General features: G+C 30.1%; 1 long non-coding RNA gene across 7 annotated transcripts; it reads right to left on the bottom strand.

Moving 5' to 3' along the window:
* Nucleotides 1-16,507: 16,507 nt before the first annotated feature.
* LOC107417193 (uncharacterized) lies at nucleotides 16,508-20,715 on the bottom strand. Of its 7 annotated transcripts, none has more exons than XR_007240376.2 (4): nucleotides 19,727-20,696; nucleotides 17,273-18,300; nucleotides 16,918-16,991; nucleotides 16,508-16,768 (listed from the first exon to the last, which is right to left on the bottom strand). It is a non-coding gene; the product is annotated as an uncharacterized LOC107417193 (long non-coding RNA). The 7 variants fall into 7 exon arrangements; XR_009638717.1 differs by having other exon boundaries at nucleotides 17,273-17,342; nucleotides 18,010-20,694; XR_009638718.1 differs by having other exon boundaries at nucleotides 17,273-17,342; nucleotides 18,015-20,694.
* Between the last annotated feature and the right edge of the window lie 2,767 nt (nucleotides 20,716-23,482).

The following is a 23,482-nucleotide window of genomic DNA, read 5'->3' as shown; positions in this document are numbered from 1 at the left end:
GATTTAATGGATTTGAAAATATATATATATATATATATATATATATATATATATATATTTATGTATTAATCAATTTATTTATTTATTTATTCATAAACTTTATTTTATCTTATTTTATCAAAACTTATTATTTTAATAACACTATAAAAATTTATAGTTTTTAGATGCTCCATACACATACCGGTGTTCTGTAGTTGTGGATGTAATTAGCGCACGGGTGGAGTGTGATGAGTGTGCAGGTTGTAATGTCTCCCATGAGTTGTTATGGACCTGAGGGTAGGCAAGTTTACATAGTGCACACAACCCCCCCCCCCCCCTCCATAGCCGGGATGACGATTTAAGCAGCGGCACTGTCGGGATGCCGAAGCTACCGTATGCAAGTTTTTCTTTTTGACCTCCCGTCAGACAGTGCTTTGGGACGGTGGGCACTGTAGGACACCACTGATATATAGTATGTGCATCAAGTATCTTTTGTGTATATATATATATATATATATATTATATTTGTATGTATCACATGGTACGGGGACAACGATCCAATATGGTCCATAAAGAGCTAGCCTTATAACTATGTTGCCTACGAGTCCAGGGGATTGGACAGCCAATCTAGGCAACCATCCTGGACTGTATTGGTAGCAGGGTGCCGGCGACAACTGGAATCATGGATTGTGCAGCATGTTGGAGGGTATCGTTTGTACCCCTGATACGAGTGTATATTTCATAATATATTTTGAATTTTAAAATATTATTTGACCTCGTACTATTCTATCTGTTCATAACCTGATTTTCTAACATTATATTTAATTGCTTTTAATGTCATTACTATTATTAATATTATTCTTGTTAGTAATATTACAATTATTATTTATCAGAATTATGTTTACAATTATTTTCATTATTACTAATATTATCATCATCATTATGATTATTATTTTTTTATTATTATTGCTATTATTTATTTTTATTCTTATTATTAGTATTATTTCTATTATTATTATTATTATCATATGGTATATCCAGACAAGTATCATAGCCTACGGGTAAGAAAGATAGCTATTGGGCAAGTATAATAGTCATTGGACAAGTGGTAGCCTTTGGGCAGGTGAGATAGTCCTTAGGACAGCTGCGATTATGTGATAGCCCTTGGACAAGTGATTACCTTTGGGTAAATATGACAGATGATACTAATATTATTTTTATCATGAAAACGACTGTTATTATTATTATTATTGTTGTTGTTGTTGATGTGATGATTATTTTACTCTTCTTCCTATATTACGCATCGGTATATTTTGTAACACAGTATTTGAAATGTATTTGAAATGTACGGCAATAAGTGGGTGGTGTGAGCGGACGTGAATGTTTAAAGGTATATTTTGGTTGTTTATTTAGTAAATTGTTCTTATTGCATATACATGTATGTCATATGAATTGTTATCGAGGTGCTGCTATTGTGGAAATTATTGTAGTAAAGTGGAAGGGATAAGGTGGTACCATATAGGAATGCATTTTCATGCAGGTAAATTTTGGGCATGTTTTACCCTTAAAGGAGATGCTGCCGGATTTTCCATAGGACAGTCCGATAGGGTCTCCCTGGAATCAGAATTTGTCTAGAGTTTCGGGAAGGGATTTTGGACAGGTCCTAACAGGGTGAGTTCTTAAAGTGTTGTAGACCATCCATTGGTCTACATGGGTGCCATTTGAAAGGACAATTTGGTAGTATGTTGCTAATTGTTGAATCTTTGGATGCCAACAGCAATATATTTCCTGTGGTAGTGTGTATCTGTGAGGGTGAGAACTTGGATAGTAGGAGATGGTTTTTGAATTTACTAAATGAGTATATTGGTGCATGAAACTAGAACAATTACTTTTATGTTTGATAGGCAAAAAAGGATTTTGGCAGCTTTGAATGAGATTTTTCCAAATGATAAATATAGATTTTGTGCTAAGCATATTTTTGCCAATTTTAAAGGTAAATTTCCTGAAAAGAAGGTAAGAAAGATTTTCTGGGTAGCAGCAAGGTCAATGAATGTCAAGGAATTTGAAGAAACATGGAAGGCATCAAGAATGGTAGTCTAGCTGCTTATGAATGACTTATGGAAGTGCTTGCTTGTCATTGGAGCATACATGCTTTTGATGAAAGTGCTAAAATAGATCATGTGATGAACAATATGACTAAATCCTTTAATAGTCAAATAAATACGTATAGGAGCAAACCTAACCTGAAATTACTTAAGTTTTTAGGGAGGAAAATGATGGGTAGTTTAAGAGACAAGAAAAGAAGGCATTGTCCTGGACTACAGATCTTCCACCAAATGTCTAAATTAAAATGAATAGGAATCACAAAGCAGGAAAACATTTAAATGTTACTTGGGCTGGTAATAATGAGTATGAGCTTTTAGATGAGACAAAGGTATTTATTTTACACTTGAACAAAGCCCAATGTGGATGTAGTTCTTGGCAAATGAGTGGAATACCATGTAAGCATGCCATGACAGCTATCAACCATATGAGGATGAAGCTTGCTACATATATTGACAAAAGTTTGACCAAGGTAGTTTATCTTAATACTTATAGTGGTATGATTCACCCTATACTGGATGAGACACTATAGCCAGAAGTTGATGTGGAAAGGGTGTAGCCTCCAACATATGGCAGAAAACCTAGAAGGCCAAAATTGATAAGGAGGAGGGCACATAATGAAACAGTTCTAAAATAGAAGAGATCTTTCACCGTTAGATGTGGCATATGCAAAATCATTGTCCACAACAAGAGATCATGCTCTGTTATAAATGCAAAAAAGCAAAGAACCTTGCAAGTAATTTAATTAGTTTTTTAACTTTTTTATTCAGTTTCATTGAATTGAACAATAACTAATAATTGATATTTTAACTATAATATTCCTACATTTAGGTGAATAATGAAAGTAGCAATCTATCAACATCTGCCTCAAATGTTCCAAGGGTTTTTTCTCAGCAAGGATAGTAGGGATCTCAATTATTTTGTCATCAGGTGGATATGATTAACCAGTATCTTATGTTAGATTATGTTTTGTTGCATTCAAGATTACGATTTACTTTGACATCTTGGAGTGGCAAATTGTTTATTGAGTGAAGTGAAGTATTGACCTTTACACAATGATTTTCAACTAGACAAATTAGGTTTAACATGAAATGTAATACCCTATCGTTTTTATGCACATGACATTGTAAGTAGGTGATTTGGTATATATGAATGTGTACATTATGTATGACTGTGTCATCTTTGTTTTTGAGGCACAACATAAATGACAATTGTATATAATAATTGTCACCCAGGAGGATGAATGATGGAAATGTAATCAGTTTATGTATCTGATGAGTTTAATGGGATATTTAGACACTTTATATATTACTTGTGTTGAAGTTGTTCTTTTATTTAAATTTTAATTTATTTTCATACTCATGATACATAGTGTGATTGTAATAATTGATATGCCAAAAAACATCATATTTATAAGCATCATATTCTTCAATCCACCTTGCATTGCTTCTAAAATTTCAATTATTACAGTTAGGATTGAATATCATTGTGCTTCTAATTTTCAATTGCTTGACTGTATCATGTTTGCCTCCTCCTACTGCTACTTGCATCATTAACAATGTTAAACTCTTTTTCATCCGGTTTCCAAAAAGAGGAACAATTAACATTTCCCTGCTAAGCAAATAAAGTAAAGCTTTGATGGGTTCTTAGTTGATTTTGAAATTCTAACCCCTACCTTTTTGCCACAATTGCACCTTCTAGTTTTAAATTTGATTAGGCCTCCATTAACTTCACTCTTACCACTTGATGCTTGAATTTTCAATAATAGAATGTATGATCAGCAGCTTCTTAAGTTGTTTTCTATGATTTTGTCGTGATTTGTGAAGATTTTATTGTGGGTAGGAATTGTACAGGCTTTGTGAAGTATAGAAAATGAGAAGGTTAGGTCATTTTAAAAGAAGTTTTGCAGGTTTTGTGTTTGTGATTTTGTTATGGGTTGTGCAGGTTTTATGAGTTTTGGTTGGAGGAATGTGTTTTGCACGTGTTGTTGAGTTAGGGGATTTACTAGATGTTTTGCAGGTTTTGTGTGTCTAGGAGAAGAAGCCTTTTTGGTAAAAGGAAGGGGATTTTAGAGATGAGCAAGTGTTGTGAGATATAGAGAAGCTTAAATTTAAAAGTTTTTGAAAGAGTGGTGCTAGTTTTATAGGCAATGTCTGTATGTCGATATGAGAGCATTAGTTTTTGTACAAAATTTGTCTTCCAGGTGGTGTCATTGAAACTCCTCAACTACTAGCCTTTGATTTCAAACGGTCTCTAACCATTATTTCAACATTTTTTTTAAATTTTTTTAATTTTTAAATACCAACGGCTACATCAACTAATGAAACAAAGGTATTAATGTCATTGCAATATGCCACCTAAAGAAAAAAAAAAAATTTAACAGAAGGGTGACATTGAAATTTTACAAACTTCAAGGTCTATTTCGTATTTTCCTTTAACTTGAGGGGGTCTAATTAGAATTTTCCCTGAAATTTTACAAACTTCAAGGTCTATTTCATATTTTCTCTTAACCTGAGGGGGTCTAATTAGAATTTTCTCTATATATATGTATATATATTCAATTTCAAATTATTTTCTAAATACAAAAGTTTATTGAAAAATGGTAACCTTTCAAATACACCACCAAAATTCTTAAATGGGATACCCATAGAAAGCTAAAAGGATAAAGAGCACTAAACTAAACTTCATTAGGCTCAACGCCACCGGCATTGGCTAGAAAATAGCTAGGAAGTTTTGGCCAAATTACCTTCCAATATACCTCACAAACTGTTTGGAATTTGGATGAATAAAGGCTATTTTTTAGATCAAGGGATCGAAAACTAGGGGGAAGGACTGAAACTGTTAGAAAATCGGCTAATGGGAGGTAGATGGCCCTCGACTTTGGATGGTTAATTCTAGAATGTTCGTTAGCCAAACTACCAAAAACTTAGCCGCCAATGTCACTCGACCCCGAGCTCTCATGTTGATCGGTGCGTGTCACCATTCGGTAGCCGGGACGTGCCTAAATGGCTAGTTAATGGAGACAAAAGGAAAAGGAGAAAGAAGAGAGAGAGAGAGAGGGGTTTTGATTTTTCTTTCTACCTTCCTGTGAGAGAAAAAAAGAGAAGGAGGGCGAGAACAAAAACAAAAGAAAAAGAAAAATAATAAAATAATAATAATATAATATTTTATTAAGGATGACACATGGCATTTTCTTATCTGACATGTGGCATCTTCCAAATACGACACGTGAAACTAATTAAAGACTTCTTTAAGTATTCCACTATCGATAAAATCAGCTCTAGAAAAGATAGATACAACTTTACAAACACATAGCCTTTCAACCAAAGGTCCAAATTAAGCGTGCTGCCAGTTTACCAACTCGTATCGACAAGCACTACCACAGAGTACTGATTCAACATCAAAAATCTATATAGATGAAAAATCAACTCAGGACTCACCGATCAGTCCGAGTCACATGTTATTTTAACCATAACTTCCTATTTTTAGCTTCGAGTCTGCAGTACGACTAGTTATGAACTGTATTGACGAGTACTTTACCTTGTTACCTCGTCAACACAAAATTCATCTCATAGTAAAAGGTCAACTGTCAGACCTATTTGGTTAACCTCGGCCAACCTTGGTCAAACTTAGTCAAAATTTCAAACACGGGACATTTTCTCAAACCGAAGTGGTACAATCTACCCTTCTTATAAAAATTTTATCCTCGAAATTTAACACCCAACTAGGAGCGGAGTCAAAAATGACTTACACCTATCACTTGGACCATTTGGTCACGTTATCTCCTGACTGAGTAGGGGTGGTAATTCATGTTATCATGTCGTGTTTGTGTCAACCCGTTTATTGATCATGTCGAAATAGCACAACTTGAAACCCAACCCATTTATTAATCATGTTAGAAATCTTCATCCCAAACACGATCCGTTTAATAAACAGATAACTTAACACGACCAGTGCAACCCGTTTAGTAAATGGGTCAATTTAGGTTAGCATGACTGGTTTACTTGAAATTGATCCATTTACATGAAATTTATCCAATTAAATAAATTACCCTATTTAATTTAATTATTTCATATAAAATAAAAATAATTTAGTGATTAATTGATCCAAAATTAAAATATATATGTAAAACCATATAATTATAGTTACACATTTACAATGATATAACGTATGATATGATAATATAACAATCTCATATAATAGTTAAATATACATATGTATAAATAGTAAACCTAATACTACTTCACTAAAAATAATATAAAAATTTTTATTAATAACTATGTTTTTAATTTTCTACATCACCAATAATCTTAGGCATATTAATTTTTATTTTCCAATGTCCATAAATCCATACATGTATTAAACATATTATATTTAAACAAATATATATTATTTTAATAATTTATATTTTTTATTTCTTAAATTAATGAAAGAAAAATAATAATACAACCTCATATATGTTTGATATTTTGCAATAAGAAAGTATTAGTTAAGTTTTATTAATAGTAAGTTTAATATATTGAAGTTATAATTTAAACAGGTTATAATCCTATCGGGTTGAATTGACATGTTTAGTTAAATGGGTCAAATTTTCGGGTTAAGTATGTCAATTTCAGGTTAAACGGGTCAACTCGAAACTAACACGTTTATTAATCGTGTTAAACAAATTGACCTGAATTTGACTCAAATCCAAACCTGCTAACTTCGTGTCATTTTTTAGTTGTGTCACCCTGTCATGATCTAAAATTCCACACCTATAATTTACCATCACTATATGGAGATGACTAACCATTCGGGGTACACTGCCACACCATATCCCAAAAAACTGTCAAGGATAATGGAACCTAAAGATCTGATACCACTCTGTTAGGACTCATCCAAGATCCCTTATTAGAACCCTAGATAAGCTTTGATCCTAGGAAAAACCTTACTGAACCATCTTATAGAAAATATGGTAACATTTCCCCTAACGTTTAAGCATGCCCAAAAACTCCCTGCTAAAAAATACACTCCCATATAGCATCACCTTATTCCTCCCTCCTTACCATAAAAGATTTTTCAAATTTTCAAGACTTCTATAACAATAGCACAAGGATATCGACATGGGAATAATTTAATAAAACATAAATAGTATTAAAGGTATTAATAACAAAAACAATAATAAATAGTAATAGTAATAGTAATAAAAATAATAATAAATCATCAACGACAAATAATAATAATAATAATAACTATAAATAAATAAGGATAATAATACAAAAATCATAAACATGAATAGATAAAATAAATTAAAATAACGTAAAATAAAATTTTAAAAATAATAAATATACTACAAAATATGCATAATCGTAATAGAGGTACGTACATTACTATATAACATGTTAATATGTTATCTCATGATATTAGCAATTGCATGTACACTACTACCAACATGGTCCAGAGTGGTTGCTTATAATACTCGTCTGATCCCCTGCACTTGGGCAATAGAGTTACGAATCTAAGCTATTCATGGGCTTAATCGGATCATTGCCCCTGTACGGTGTGGTACATACAAACATAACATAGTATAATATATATATATATATATACGTATGTATAAAGAAGATACTTGATGCACTATACGATATCTGACGGGGAGGTTAAAGAAAGAACCATGATGACATGGATAGCTACTCGGTGACATGGAGTCTTATCATTTGGTCAATCTCTCATCCAATGTATCTGAAGACCCATGGCATCATGCATGAGTACTATTTCAATTTGAAGTACTCAATAAGAGTGCAACACTTGTCAAAATTTAAGAAAGCATGTGCTGAAGTTGCATTCACACTTATACTTGCTTCACCATGAAGCACTTAGAAATTATTGGTGTTTAGGTCCGGCCATGATGTGCTTGCACATCACTTTTGCAAACTATATATATATGTGTAACATTATAATGAATGAATGAATTTGGTTTTGGCAAAAGCTCCTTAGTTTTCCCTTTGAAAACAAAAGAAACATCCATACCAACCTTGCATGAAAATTCAACACCTTATTCAAAATCTTCAAGTTCGAGCACTCCAAAACACTTCCACAATCAATTTCCAACAGCTTTAAACCTTTTTTTCTCTTTAGATAAACCTTGCGCTAATCTTTCAGTGATGGGCATGTGCAGTTAAAGATAATAGATTTGTTAGGCCAATTTCAAAATTGCACAAGTTTGCAATTAAATTGAAACTTTAAGGCCATATTCAATGAAATCAAAACTTTAAGGCTTGATCACAGTAACACTATACTTCAATTAAAGTGTAATTTTTCCTCCAATTAATAATCACAATAATTGAGAGAAATTTTAAAGTGCCTCTAATTATTTTTAAACACATTTTTAAGCTCAACATAAATTAATTAATTAAACTTTGACTATTTCTTTAATTTTAGAGTGGCATTTTAAAACGTCAGTAGTGTCATTATAACTTTTATTTACATTGGCATCCATGACACTTGTCATGAGTGTCATTAATTAATTAAGTGTTACTAAAATATAAAATTAATAACATTTTAAAGTGTTATTAAATTATGTTTTTGTTGTTGTGGGTATTTAACATTTGTCATTGCTATCATATCATTTAGAATTGTTATTAAGTCTTCTTAAAATAGCATTTGAATTTATTTAAAATAGTATTTTCAAATATAATTAAATGCACTTAACATAGCATTTAGAATTTTTGTTAAAACATTTAGAAATGTTATTATTGCACTGATCATAAGATATGTAATTGTGGTTATAATGAGTTAATATGATAGTTATAACTATTTTCGAACATATAATAGCATAGGTAAATGCTAATAAATGGTTATTTATAGGATTTTGGATGACATTTCAAAAATTGTAACACCTCGACCCGAGAAAATGCCCTGAATTTGAAATTTTGACCAGGTTTGATCAAGTTTGATCAGGGTTGATCAAGTAGGTTCCACAATTAACTTTTTACTGTAAGAGAAATTTTATATTGACCGAGGTACTATGGCAAAAGTACTCGTTGACACGAGTTCATGGACTAGCAGTATGCCAAAATTGGAGCTAAGAATATAAAGTTATGGTTAAAGTAAAATGCAATCAGGATTGATCTGTGAGTCCAGAGTTGACTTTTATCCATATGGATTTTGATGTTGACTCATGTACTATGTGATAATGCTCGCCGATACGAGTCCGTAGACCAGTGGCACGCTTAATTTAGACCTATAGTTGAAAAATTATGGATCTATAAAGTCGTGCTTAATTTTTCTAGGATTGACTTTACTATGTAATGGAATAGTTAGAAGAGGCCTTGATGGGTGCCACATGTCACCAATAGATAGTTCCACGTGTCACCATAAATGATAATGATAAGATATTTTTTATATTATTTTTCTTTTCTTTTTTTTCCTTTTCTTTTCGTCTTCGTTTTCCTTTTCTTTTTCCCTCTCTCCCTCTCTTTCTCTCTCTCGCCTCCTTATAATTATTGTTAAATTTTACCCTTATAATTATTTTGCATAATAAAATATATTGTGTGAAATTAAGTGGTAAGTAGATTTTATATGATTTAGTATGATTTTTGTATAAATAAATTTTAAGGACTTAAGGAAAATAATTGTATTAAACTATTGTGTATTAAAATGTAATTGTGTATTGAAATACTTATGAATTTGGTTTATTGTGGTAAAAATTGAATTATTTAAATTGCTGAATTTATTTTGATGGTTTACAAGAAGTATGGAGTTTAATGGATATAGCAAAGGTATATATAAATCCAGTTGTATCTAATTAAATTTTGGTACTTAAAATATTGTAAAATTTTATAGTTTTTAGATGCCCCATACAGTAGTAGTGTACTATATTGTATTGTTGATTAGTTCGAAAGCATGTATGGCTGTCCTTTGGATGCCATAGATCTGAAGGTTAGCAAGTATATTTACACAATGAGCATTACGTACCCCCTCCTTGGTTGCAGGATGGTTGTTTATTATAGCTATGGATTAGTTCACAAGTTATATTCATGGTCGTCCTTGTGAATTGTGTTGAGAGATGGTAGATAGGTATAATGCAGAGTGAGCATCAATTATCTCTCCTCTTGGCTGCAGGATGGTTGTCATTGTGGATTAGCGTGCATAAAGGTATGGCCATCCTATGCGAGCTATGGGTCCGAGGTATAGCAGGTATAATGCATAGTAAGCATCAGCTCACGTCTCGGTTGAACGACAACTATTTTAGCCAAGACAAGTTATTAGCAATCGGCACTATGGGATGCCAAAGTTACCGATTGTAGGTTTCTCTCTTTAACCTCCCCGTTAGATAGTGCTCAGGATGTCGAGTACTATCTGGCACCATTGGTATACCGTATAGTACATCAAGTATCTTTTCATATATACATATATATATATATATATATATATATTATTATTATGTTATGTTTGTATGTACTACACCGTAAGGGGGCAACAATCTAAGTCGGCTCATGAATGGCTTAGCTTCATAACTCTGCTGCCTATAAGTCCAGGGGTCGGACGGCCATTATAAGTAACCATCCCGAACCGTATTGGTAGCAGTGTACCTGTGACAGATGATATCATGGGATTGCATATTAGCATCTTATATAGCATTATATGTACCTCCGCTAGGAGTATGCATATTTTGTAGTGTATTTATAAATTTTAAAATTTTATTTTACTTTATTTTATTTTTTTCTTATCTATTCATAATTATGATTTTCTACTCTTATCTTTATTTGTTATTATTATTATTATTAAAATTATTAATTGTTTGGGATTATTATTATTACTATTCATCATTGTTATTGTTATTAATATCGTTATTGTTGTTGTTATTATTATTTGTTGTTATTAATTGTCATCATTTTTCTTATAATTATTATTATTACTATTGCTAATTATTATTGTATTTATTATGATTATTTTATTGTTATTGTAATTAACGTTTATTACTATTATTATTATTATTATATGGCAGCTCTTAGGCAAGTATCGTAGTCTTTGGAAAAATATGATAGCTTTCGGGTAAGTGTGGAAGCCTTCGAGCATGTATGATAGCCTTTGGACAAGTGTAGAAGCCTTCGAGCAAGTATGTTAACCTTTGGGCAAGTGTGGTAGCTTTCAGGCAAATTGTAATATTATTGTTATTTTATTACTCTCCTATTCACATTACGCATTAATGTGTTCATAAGTTATATAGGAATATAGGACGGTACTAAGTGGGGGATGTGGGAGGACGTGAATATTCAAAGGTATTCTTTATTTATTAAATTATTTCTAGTATATATATTTTATATTTTGTTATTGACTTGCTGCTTATTGTGGAAAATCTTGTAGTAAGGTGGGAGGAACAAGGTGGTATGATATAGGAGTGTGTTTTTGTATAGGAAATTTTTGAAGCATGTTCAACCCTTAAAGGAGATGCTACTGGATTTTCTGTAGGATGGTCTAATAGCGTTTTCCCTGGGATCAGAGCTTATTTAGAGTTCCAGTTTAGGATCCTAAATGGGTCCTAACAAAATTGCTATAAAAGAGTAAGACTTTTTATAATGTAAATTGTCATAGCATATTTCTAAAATGCAATCATATATCTTTTATAACACTTTGGATAAGTAATAAAATATAATGTATTCTCATTGATCTTTAGGTTCTTAAGGCACAAAAAGAAGAGGTTGGTATTTTTTTATTTATGTCTTTGTTAGATGTCTTATAAGATTGGTATGGGTTATGGAATGATATTCTAAGGTTAATTTGGACTTTATATGTCAAAACTCAAAATTTGAATTTTTTGAATTTCTAGTATGATGTGAATAAATTACATTTTTTTAAGTATTTACATATTGTTTTGAGCTCTGATTTTATATTGAATAAATTATACTTTCTAAAGAAAGAGTAGAAGTTTATTTTACTTTATTTGGACTTATATTCTTATTTTGATAGGATTTTAAAATTGGTATTTGTCTACTCGATTTGCATGGTATGAGAAGTAATATGATTTGTTTAATGTTGTAAATGGGTCAAATGAACTCTGATTGACATGAAATTTTGAGGGTTTGTCTCATTATATGTTACTGCTCACTGTCAAATTTTTAGGTCTGGGTTACTTGTATTGTTTCTGTAGTTGTTTTTGATTGAATTATAGTGTTTGCTGGAAACTGATTTCCACATTCTGACTCTTATTTTGAAATTTAAAATTAAATATATTTGTGTTATTTTCTTGACCTCAAAATATTTATAAAAGTCCTATAATATATCTATTTTAATTTTGGGAATTTTCATTATAATGTTTTATCTGGTAATTAAATCTTAATTTATACTATAGTATTCGAATATCAGTATTGTCCATGTTCTTTCAATCGCATTCGAATAAGGTTTAAAGTACCTTTCTATAATCAATTTGACATTAAAAAAATTTTACATGTACTTTGGTATCTCTAATTTGAGTTTGTTTTGGTTTTGGGAAAATTCAATTAGCATTTGTACCTAGATAAGTCTGCTAGACCTTTTTTTAAATTGTGACAAAGCATATGTATATGTAGATGAGATTTTATTTTGTGAATTACATATGCTTCTATTATAGACTACTATTTTTGTATAAAGGGGTTTTTGGCACTATGAAATAAATTTTTGATCTTTTTTCATATGATATGGTTTTGAAAGCCTTATATGTAACATTAAATAAATTTTGATGGTTTTTGTCTTCTGGTACATTTGGTTCTTAGTAGTTAAATTTGGTAGGTCATGTTAGAGTATTGCTTAGTGATTCATATTTGTAAGTATCGTATATTGGGACGAGTCATGTGGGGGTCTTCCTTAGTGATTCATGGTTCTTCAGCTCTAGGTGTAGATATATAAATATATGTGGAAGGACGTATTGATGATTACAATAGGGGTTCGGCTCTTACCTTTGGATATGAGTATTGATCTTATCATAATTTATGTCCTCGCTTATGTTGATTTTCTTTTGCATCAGTGACTATTCGTTTGGAATTACCTACAAAGCATTCTGTAGTCAAATTGATAAATAAGAAAAAAAAAAAAAAAAAGATTTCGTGTTTTTGAAAATGCTAAAGTCATGATTTATTTCGTTCAATTTTGAGGTATTTAATCTATGAATTGTTTTGAGTGTAAGCATATTTTATCATAGGTGCTGAATTAATTGCATCCATACTGAGATATGTTTGAATGTGTTTAAATGTTTGAGTTGACATCTATACCATATGTTTGATATTATTTTGTTAGAAAAAGATAAATAGTAACTTGCTGAACTATCACTCATTTAGTTTTGTTACTATTTTAAATGCCTATTAGTTAAAATGCGTGGCAAGTATACAAGGATTTGGCATAGCTTTAAACGTCATTTAGTTGTCCTTAGATGTCCATATATGTTAAGGTATTTTGATATATTGATATGTTTTTAATGAAGTTTTTGCTTTCATAGTTTTTTAAAATTCTGTTAGAATATTTATTCACATCCTAAGTTCATAAAATTTGGGACATGAGAGAAATACTTGTGCAGCTGCAATGTTTCTATAGATAGGTTACCTACTGAAGTGTTATCAGTCCAAATGTTGTTTTTAATGAATACTCATTTCTTTCTATCTAAAAAATACTAATTTATATTCCTAACAATTTACAGCAAATACAACAGTGGGTAGCATTGCACCCACTATCCATGATAAACTAGACCATGGGTACTATCTTCTCTCCATGTCTAGATCAATACAAGGAAATTGGCTCTCTTCCAATCTCTCTAACTTGAAAATAGTACCCATCCTTATCAGATCATGGATTAAATGACTCTATCCATTATCATATAATACCTATCATTGTCACCTAACATACCAATAGTCATAATAACTCATAAACTTATTCATTTGTCGATAAACCAACAATTAAATTAAGACATTATCTATTGATAACATGTCTTCTTTGCCAACCTTAAGCAAACTAAAAACTTATAAAGCCAACCCCCACAGATGTATCAACCTAACATTTATCGCTTGTCAATACAAACTAACTTGACCTTTAACTGCATGTTGATTTACCCTTACAGCGGCGGCCCAAGTCCACTCATTCAATGGTTACTTGCTCTTCGAATGGTGTATTTAAAATAAAACTATTTAATTCTAAAATGAAATTTTTTTTACGCAATGAGCTACATACTATTACAGAATCTCTTTCTTCATCACCATGGGCAAGTGCTATACAAAAAGAATACACAACATTGATAAGAAACAAGACCTGGACTGTGGTTCCTTATGATCCAAACAAAAATTTTGTTGTAAACAAACAGGTGTTAAGATTAAAATAAACTTGGTTGGCTTAACTCAGCATTACAAGGCATGCTTCGTCACTAAATATATACCATCAAACTCGCAAAATGGACTTTATGGAAACTTTCAGTTTGATAGTCAAACCTTCAACAATTCGAGTCATTCTTTTTCTTGTTATTTTTAATAGTTAGCCAATTAGACAAGTAGATGTCAATGATGCGTTATTCAATCGGATTATAAAAAGGAATACACATTGCTCAACCTACAGGTTTCAAATATACCAATAGACCTAACTTCGTTTGTAATCTAAAAAAATGGTCAATGTATAAACTTAAACATGCACCCTAGTCTTAGTTTGATAGACTCTCCTCTACTTTAAATAATTTTTAAAAATCACAAATGGACTCATTTCTCTTTTTTCTTTACACCAAGATTGGTTTTGTTTATGTTATGTAGCTTAGCACTTTTATTATTTATAGGGTAAATTGCATCACTACCAAAATAATCATTTTCAGCGACCACTGTTTTGGTCATCGAATATTGGCATTTTGGTTACTAATGGAAATTAGCACCCAAAAAACAATGGTCACTAAAAGGTAGTAACTAATTATTTTTAGTTACAAATACAAATTGGTCGCTAAAACTCAAAATTATCAGTGACCAAACTTTTATGTTTTAGTCAGGGAAGAAAATATCGACAACTTCAGCGAAATATCAGCGATACTGTCGGATTTAGACAGGGCAACGAAATCGATAGGGGAGAGAAGAAATGTTGTCGAAATCAGCCATATTTACCTAACGGGTCCTCCTTCTCTCATTAGCTTTTTCGGCTCTCTCAGTCGTTTGCAAGCTGCAGAGATATTCCACACCTCTCTATCACTCTCTCTTTCTCTTTATATCACTCTAAAAAAGTAGGAAAGCCCTAGAAGAAGAAGAAGAAGAAGAAAAATAAAAGAAAAGCAAAAAAAGACGTTGATTTTCAAAAGGACCCAAGAGGGGGGAAAAAACAGAAAGGAAAGAGAAATAAATCTTAAAAAAAAAAAAAAAAAAAAAAAAAAGCTACTGTCATCAGGGTTTTCTATGGGGTTGCTTTGTGTCTATGGTAGAACCATTTTTTCTTTTTCCTTTTTTGTGGACTCCGGGCTTTGGTTTGCTTTTGATACAATTGACATGTGTGCCTTTTAACTTTTTCCAAAAAATAATAATTTCACCTTATTTTTTATGTTTATTATCATGTTTCCATTTATTTAATTTTAATACAAACCTCTTATTTTAGATGTATTTCTCTTTCTATTTTTTTTAAGTATAATTTTTTTATTTTACATGTTTATAAAAGTAACCCAACGTATAGCCAAAATAATAATAAATTTATATTTATTTATACATAGCTAATTGATTTTATTTTTTTTTTAAGGAAAAATAGATATTTAAATAAACTTTTAATCTAATAGTTCTTGATCATGAGTGAAGTTTTTAATTATATAAATCATCGTAACAGTATAAATTAATAATTTATAATTAAACATATATACAGTACAATTCAAAATATTTATTAGATGTTTTAACAAATACTATATTTTTTTATTTATAATAAATTTTAATATTTTTAGACTATTTTATTATTATTATATTCTAATTATCGTATTTTTTATATTATTTAATTTTATCGATATTTTCATAAAATCATACTTTTGATATTTTCATCGATACCAATATTTTCAGCACTGATTTTAATAATCATATTTCAATCCCTAAAAGTTTACAAAAAGCTACCATTCTAGCCAAATTTCGTACCCTAGAACCTTGAGTGACCAATTTTATAGCCATCAATGACCAGTATCATGATCATTAAAAGTTTTTGGGACCAAAAACCGTTTGTCATTAAAAGTTTCTTTTAGGGACCAACATACTGGTCGCTTTATGGTCTATACATATTCAAAGAAATTACTAACAACCATAATTGGTCGCTGATAACTTATGTTTAGCTACCAGTTAGTGGTCGCCAAAAACTTTTTGACTTCGTAAATTCTTTCAACAGCTGATTTTGGTCCCTAAACCCAGCTATTTTAGTTATTTGTAATATCTTAGTATTACAAATAATTTATTATTAAAGATGCTTAAATAAACTATAAAGCAGATTAATTTTTTTATAATACTAAAATTTTAAATAATATTTTATTAAAACTGTAATTGTTATTACATAATACAAAAATATGATATAAATGTGTACAAGCACAAAGAATTGTTGCACTAATCTCTAACACATATGTGATCAAGTGCATTAAAAACTTGGTCTTGTCCTTAAGTTCTTGAAATCTACTTGCATTACCATCATCATTTCATGCTCCATTTTCCACTTTTGCTTCTGGTACCGTTTGCCTTTCAGCTGCATGAAACGCCTGATAATTTTATCATCATCATTATCATCAAAACCAAGTAATTCATACATATTACACAGCAAATATACATATTTATACATACATATATATGACGTATATTTATAGCTGGGGTTGAAAATTAAGATATATATATATATATATATCCACACCTTCATATGGAATAAGGCCAAACAAGTTTGATTAGCCTTTCTTTTATCAGGGAAATTCCTACTAAGAATCATATCTGTGTAAAAGAACATTTAAGAAATTTATTTTGTAAGAAAAACAAAATTGTTTTTGAATTTTTAGTAAAATGTAGTGAAAGTGATTACTATGGCTCAATAAGCAACTGCACTGCATGTCCTGGATCTGACTTTTCTAACTATGCATGGAAATATTACTATAACTGTGAAGCATCCAAAAAATAAAATAATAAAATGTATTTTACCACATTAAAAAAAAAAAAAAATTTTCTTTGTCCAAAAAACAGAAGTACAAAGAATAAAAATAGTATTAGCTAGTTACCGCAAAGAAATAAAATATTGAACCAATAAAAAAGACAGCAAAACATTGTAAAGAATCGATAGATAATCATCTGCATAAACCAGTGAGATTCATTTCACTATTTGAAAAATAAAGCTAAATCATCTAGAAGAAAACTATCACTTCGTCTTTGGAGATTAAGCAAAAGAACATATATAAACACAAACACAATATAAAGTGTTAGTCAATCATCACTTTTTCTCATCCAACTGTAATATGAATCAGAACCAAGTAATATGTAGAATTCTTACTCAAGCTATGAGTATGAACAAAATCACATCAAAAATAAAAAGCAAAATCATGTAGCTTTACTTCTGTTTGATTAACATAATCTAATTTTTAGAACATAAATTCTCAAGTGACAAGATCTTATCGTAAGGGTATTGCTACAAAAGGGAATTATAGAAAAAAAAAATTTAAATAACATTATAAATTATGAAAATGTCAATTCAAAATACGTAAGAGTATCATGTGAAACAGAGACCCAACCATAAACCAGACAGCGACAAGCTTGTCATATAGACTTTGAATTCCTTTAGCTGTCTAAAGAACTTCATCCTGACCCACACAACCAAAATGCAGTATTGTGATGCAAGATGTTCAATTAATATGCCTGATGAAGGTATATAAGGAAACAGTAGCACCAGCTATCTTGAAAAAGTTTAGAAAAAGCACAAGTACATTTGTAAGACTAACAGTAAGATAAGCCAGTTCAGCACCTAACCATAAAAGAGGAGATTCCATAGCCAATTGGCCCCTCCCTCAGTGGCAATCAAGCTCTCTAATATAGGGGTTCCAAAAATACTTTTTTTCTTGCTCCTTTCATAAATCAAATACAAAGCCAAACATGCCAATTCTGCCAAAAAATTATTGATCTACAATCTAATTTAGGAAAAAAAGAAAAAGAAAAAAAGAAGTTAAAACTTTAGAATCCCAATAACTTACAAATTAGAGATTTAGTTCAATGTATGGTTGGCCCATATAAAACATGAACAAGTGGGTTTTGGCACCTGTAGGGGAATCCAACAAAACATTTAAGAAAGTAATAAACCAGTATATAAATGTGAGCGTCCAAATCATGGCTGTGACCAGTCAATTTTTTCTTGTCTAATTTCACTTGTTTCTTATTGGTGTTAGAAAATAAGAAATTGAACTTATATAGAATAAGTAACTAGTTTAAGATAACATTATTAGATAATTAATTAGTATAAGATGACCAAAGATAAGATAGTTTATAACAAGTGAAGGAATCTGCATAGCTGTATCCTTAACCTATGCAAACATAGATACCTTTCTGAAGGAATTTGCATAGCTGTATCAATCCTTAACCTATACAACCATAGATACCCTTCTTATTCGCACTCTATAACACATATACCTTCTTACCACTACTCTACCTTGTTACTTTCTACTAACAAAAACACATTCATAAAATATATATATATACTTTCTACTAACAAAAACACATTTATATAAAATATATATATATATATATATATAAATTGTGAAAGGCCTTTAAGTTATATCATAACAACACCAGAAAGCCTAGCTATTAGCACATATGTATGATTTTATTTATTTATTTATTTATTTTTTAAAAAAAAGGAAAGACTGTGCACATGATTTTTGGGTTTCTAAAAATCATCTCTTCTTATCTTACCAAAACTAAGTACATACCTAAATGCTACCTTCCAAAAAGCCTTATACATAGCAATACATTTTCACATTAGAAATAGCAGGGTAATGACTACATCTTCTTTCCTTGCTTTTTTTTCCATTGCATTCAGAACCAGGTATCTATCACTAAGTCCGTTGTTTCTAATGTAACTGGTAAAGTTCAATAAAGAGCAAAAATTTACAAACTGAACACCATAAAAGCCAAACAGAAACTAAATATCAAGTGCCAACAGAAACCAAGAAAAGTAAATTGCAAACACAGCTAAGGTTGGTAACTCAACACATTAGGCATTCATCACCCTAGCCCTCACTCTCATATGTTTTATTTATATTTTTCTTAAAACTAACAATAAAAAAGAAATAAAAAGTTTTTGGAGCAGCCACCTAAAGGATCAAACAAAACAAAGCTGAAAAAGAAGTCTACACTGAGAATTCAAATTGCACCACGTTGCTCCAATACACTAAATCCCGTAGAAATGCCTATATCAACATAATCCCTCCTAAAAATCATCTCTACTCAACATAATCCCTCATGCTTTAGTCTTTCTTAAAAACCCAGCTAGACCAACAAGCCCAAAAACAAGTACGAATGAGAACCAATACAAAAAGAAAGCACAGATTTTTGGTTGAACTATAAAGTACCATGAGCTACTAAAATGACGAGAAATAGATTTTACAATGGCCTTTTGCAACAATTTTCCATATATAGCAATAGAACAAAATTTTAGATAGCAAACCTCAATATTACAATGTCCTTACCAATAGTCATGACCAACTAATTCTGCATAAAAATGCAACATCCCCAATTTGCATAACAGACCTTTAAGCTCCACCAAAACAATACAAAATCCCCAATCAAACCATTCAACAACCACAAGTTGGAAAATTCATTCACCTGAAATCCTCACTCGCTATAACGTAACGAACCAAACCCATCGTAAGCAAAACCTTATAAGGAGGGAAACCACTATTTTAGACAAAAACCTTACAAATAACAAATTTGTATAACCGATGAGAGTAATGAAATATGCCTGAACAAGAATCGAAATTTTCTTTTAAAGAAGAAAAAGTTAAGAGTGTTCTTGAAGAAGTACCAAGCTATCAACATATTTGAAATTGAAGAAATGCATTCATAAATCAAATGATTAAGAATGTTCTTGCTCTATTTCCAGCATTGAAGCCGCAAGTAACAAAAAGCAAAATAAAAAATAAAAAAACATTTTCGTTTGAACCAAACCCTAAGCCCAAACATAATATATGGAATTTTCTTGATTCTTTGTTAATTGCTGAGAGCGAGAGAGTAGCTGATTCACGCTTATTGAGAAGGAAGCTTTTAAAAAATGAATTGCAGAGAGTGAAAGAGTTGTCAGGACATTTAATGGCAAAAAAAAAACAGAAAAGCAGAAAACGTCGAAGCAGATTAATCAGAGCGATGGAGGAGAGAATGTGAAGGAGAGGGAGTTAGGTTATTATGGGTCTTCAAACAATTTTAACTGTAGAAAAATTATAACAAGTAGAACAATTTTAACTGTAGAAAAATTATAACAAGTAAACCACAGACCTGATATGGAGAAGCAGAGAAGTTACCAATCGGAGAAGATGGCACGTCGCCGACCAGAGAGATGAGCTAGGTAAGGAGAGCCGGAGATGTTGGGGAAAAGGGCTACAACGTTTGAAGAAAGGGGCTTAGGATAAAATGTTCTAATCTCCAAGGAAAGGGGCGCTCAAAACACTGAAAATTATAGGCGGCAAACTGCCCACCACAAGTCAAAATGAAAAGGCAAAGTTAAAATTTAAAAAGTAAAAATTTTCTTATTTATAAAAAAGTAAAAAATTATATTTAATATTATAACTAGTTTAATATTAACTTCTTACCCTTTTTGTTTTTATAAAATATCAATATTTATATATTCCTAGATAATATTAATGGTTCATTAATATGGTGGCGCGCATAATATAATTAATCAATGTTACATTAATCGATATCTGTAAAATTACTAATATATATTCACAAATAATTGTAAACATTTATTTGAGAATATCAAATATAATTGCATATATAATTATATCTATAAGCATATATACTAAATAATATAAATATATATATACATATATATGGAGAGTTGTCTTCTTTGTGGGTCAGTCTACCCATCACTATTTGATTATCATGATTGATTATAACTATTAAACTCTCAACATGCATATGAAACCAATTATAAAATGGACAATCTAATCCTATATTATATATATATATATATATATTTGCTATTGGTACATATTTTGTGGGTTATATCTGATCAAATTATGTATAACTTATCAAATATATTTGATATTTATATGTAATTAGATAATATAATATAATATTTTTAGTAGTTTATATGTATTTTGACAATGATGCCCATATTACTATAGGTGTGCATGTGTCTAATAAAAGAAATACTCTCTGGCCCATATGCATAGGCTTACATAAATATATGTATTTTAATTATAAATATAAATACATATAAGTATATAAATATGTATTTTATAAAATGAATTAAGAGACCTGAAAGGGCAGAGGCCATTGGCCCCTCTGGCCCACACATGGCTCATGCCCACATTTTTATTCTATTTTATTTATACCTTTATTATTTTACTAATAAATTATTATTATTATTATTATTATTTTTTATGAAAGACTAATAAAGGATTATTTATGCACATGGATTTCTTATGTATCTAAATTTCTTACCCAATCACTTTTTCAATTTCTTTTAACTTCTTCCCATTTTTCTTAACATTTTCTACTTATTTTTTTTTTTTAGAATTTCATATTTTTATACCACAGTAATTTATTTAATATAATCAAAAAATTTATCTGCAATTTTTAGTAACATAATACTTAATTATGATTTATATTTAATTCTAAATATAATTATTTAATACAATTAGTTAATAATAATAATTGCATAATTACAAAATAATAATTTTCTTATTTTATGGTCTATTAATTTTTTTTCTAAGTTTCAATTTACGTTGTTGATTAATCCTAACAGAATGAATTTTTTTTTTTTTATTCTCTTTTGCTTAAAGGGTTATGTTTGTCTATTTCTTTTTCTATACAATTGCAATTAATTTATTATGATTTCCACAACTTTTTAAACTATACTGTTCACAAATATATTGTTTCGTGAATATTCAAATTAATTGGATTATGGTATAAAAAAAATATGTTACATTTTCGTATATATTTTTATTTATTGAAAAATAAAATTAAAAATAATTTAATGCTATTTTATAATGGTATCCTCCGCCACTACATCAATATAATTTTCATTGTAGGAAACAAATTCTTATTTTATCGAATTGATATATATTTTTTATAATATTTATTAACTCTATTTTTTTAATATTTTAAAATTTTTCAAAAAGTTTCACCAACCAATTAATGAGTTGTTGACCACAGTCTTCCTGTGACCAAAGAAGAATTGTCACAAAAGGTCTGACCCGTATATTTTCTTTCTTATTTTTTAATTGTTTAGAAAATCAATGACCAAATAATTGGTGGTTGACATGTGCCTTTAGTGACCAACATGAATTGGTTGCTGCAGGTCTAATATTAACATTATTTTCTTTATTATTTAAACTATCATCGATCAAACTATTGGTCAGTGATAATGAATTTTCGATACCAAATTTGGTTGGTCACTTATAGGGTATTTGGATAATAGAAAAGCTAGTAAGAATTTGAAATTCTATGGTAAAATAAAATTTTTTCTTATTTGGATGATTTTTAAAAGAAGGAATTTATGAAACCTGGTAGAAAAAAATCTTACAATGTAAAAAACTAACATGGAAAGTTGATTCTCTCAAATAGGTGTCATTCTAAAATTTTCCTGAGAAATTAGTTTTAATTATTTTTTTTAAATAAAATTTTACCCTTTAAATTTAATGCATAAATTTATTTAATTACTTATAAATTCTATATTATGTTATTATCAACCAAACATTATAAAAACAATCCCAAAAAGATTTATTTTCGAAAAACTGAATTCCAAAATACTGATTCTTGGGAGTTAATTTATTTTAATTTTTTTCTTTCTACCAAACATGCCATCAAAGTATTCTTCCTGTTGAAGTGATGGCAGGAATAATTTTTTTGCCTTCACGTTTAGCGACCAGATTATTTATTGGTCATAACAACTGTTTATTACTGACCAACATGTTGGTCATTGAAAGCGGTTGACTATTGCTCTTTATACATCAATTACCAAATATTCATCAACCAAAATTTGGTCTCCGATGGATACTTTCAATGACTAAAGTATTTCAGTCACTAATTCCCTCTTTTTTTTTTTTTTTTTTTTTTTTGGGTTGTAGTGCATGTACTTCCGCTGAGGTTTCCATTACTTACAAAGCATTCCCAAAAAGGTTCCTTAATTGCAATGACCCTAGTGTTGTTAGAATCTAGCAATCGAAATTGTTTCTCTCTTCCATGTGGCATGTCAAAGTACAAAAATGCCCCTCAATCTATTT

The sequence above is a fragment of the Ziziphus jujuba genome, chromosome 4 (genome assembly GCF_031755915.1).
Source record: "Ziziphus jujuba cultivar Dongzao chromosome 4, ASM3175591v1".
Classification (NCBI taxonomy): Eukaryota; Viridiplantae; Streptophyta; class Magnoliopsida; order Rosales; family Rhamnaceae; genus Ziziphus; species Ziziphus jujuba.
The sequence above is the reverse complement of the archived record's forward strand: the minus strand, read 5'-3'. Positions and strand labels throughout refer to the sequence as shown.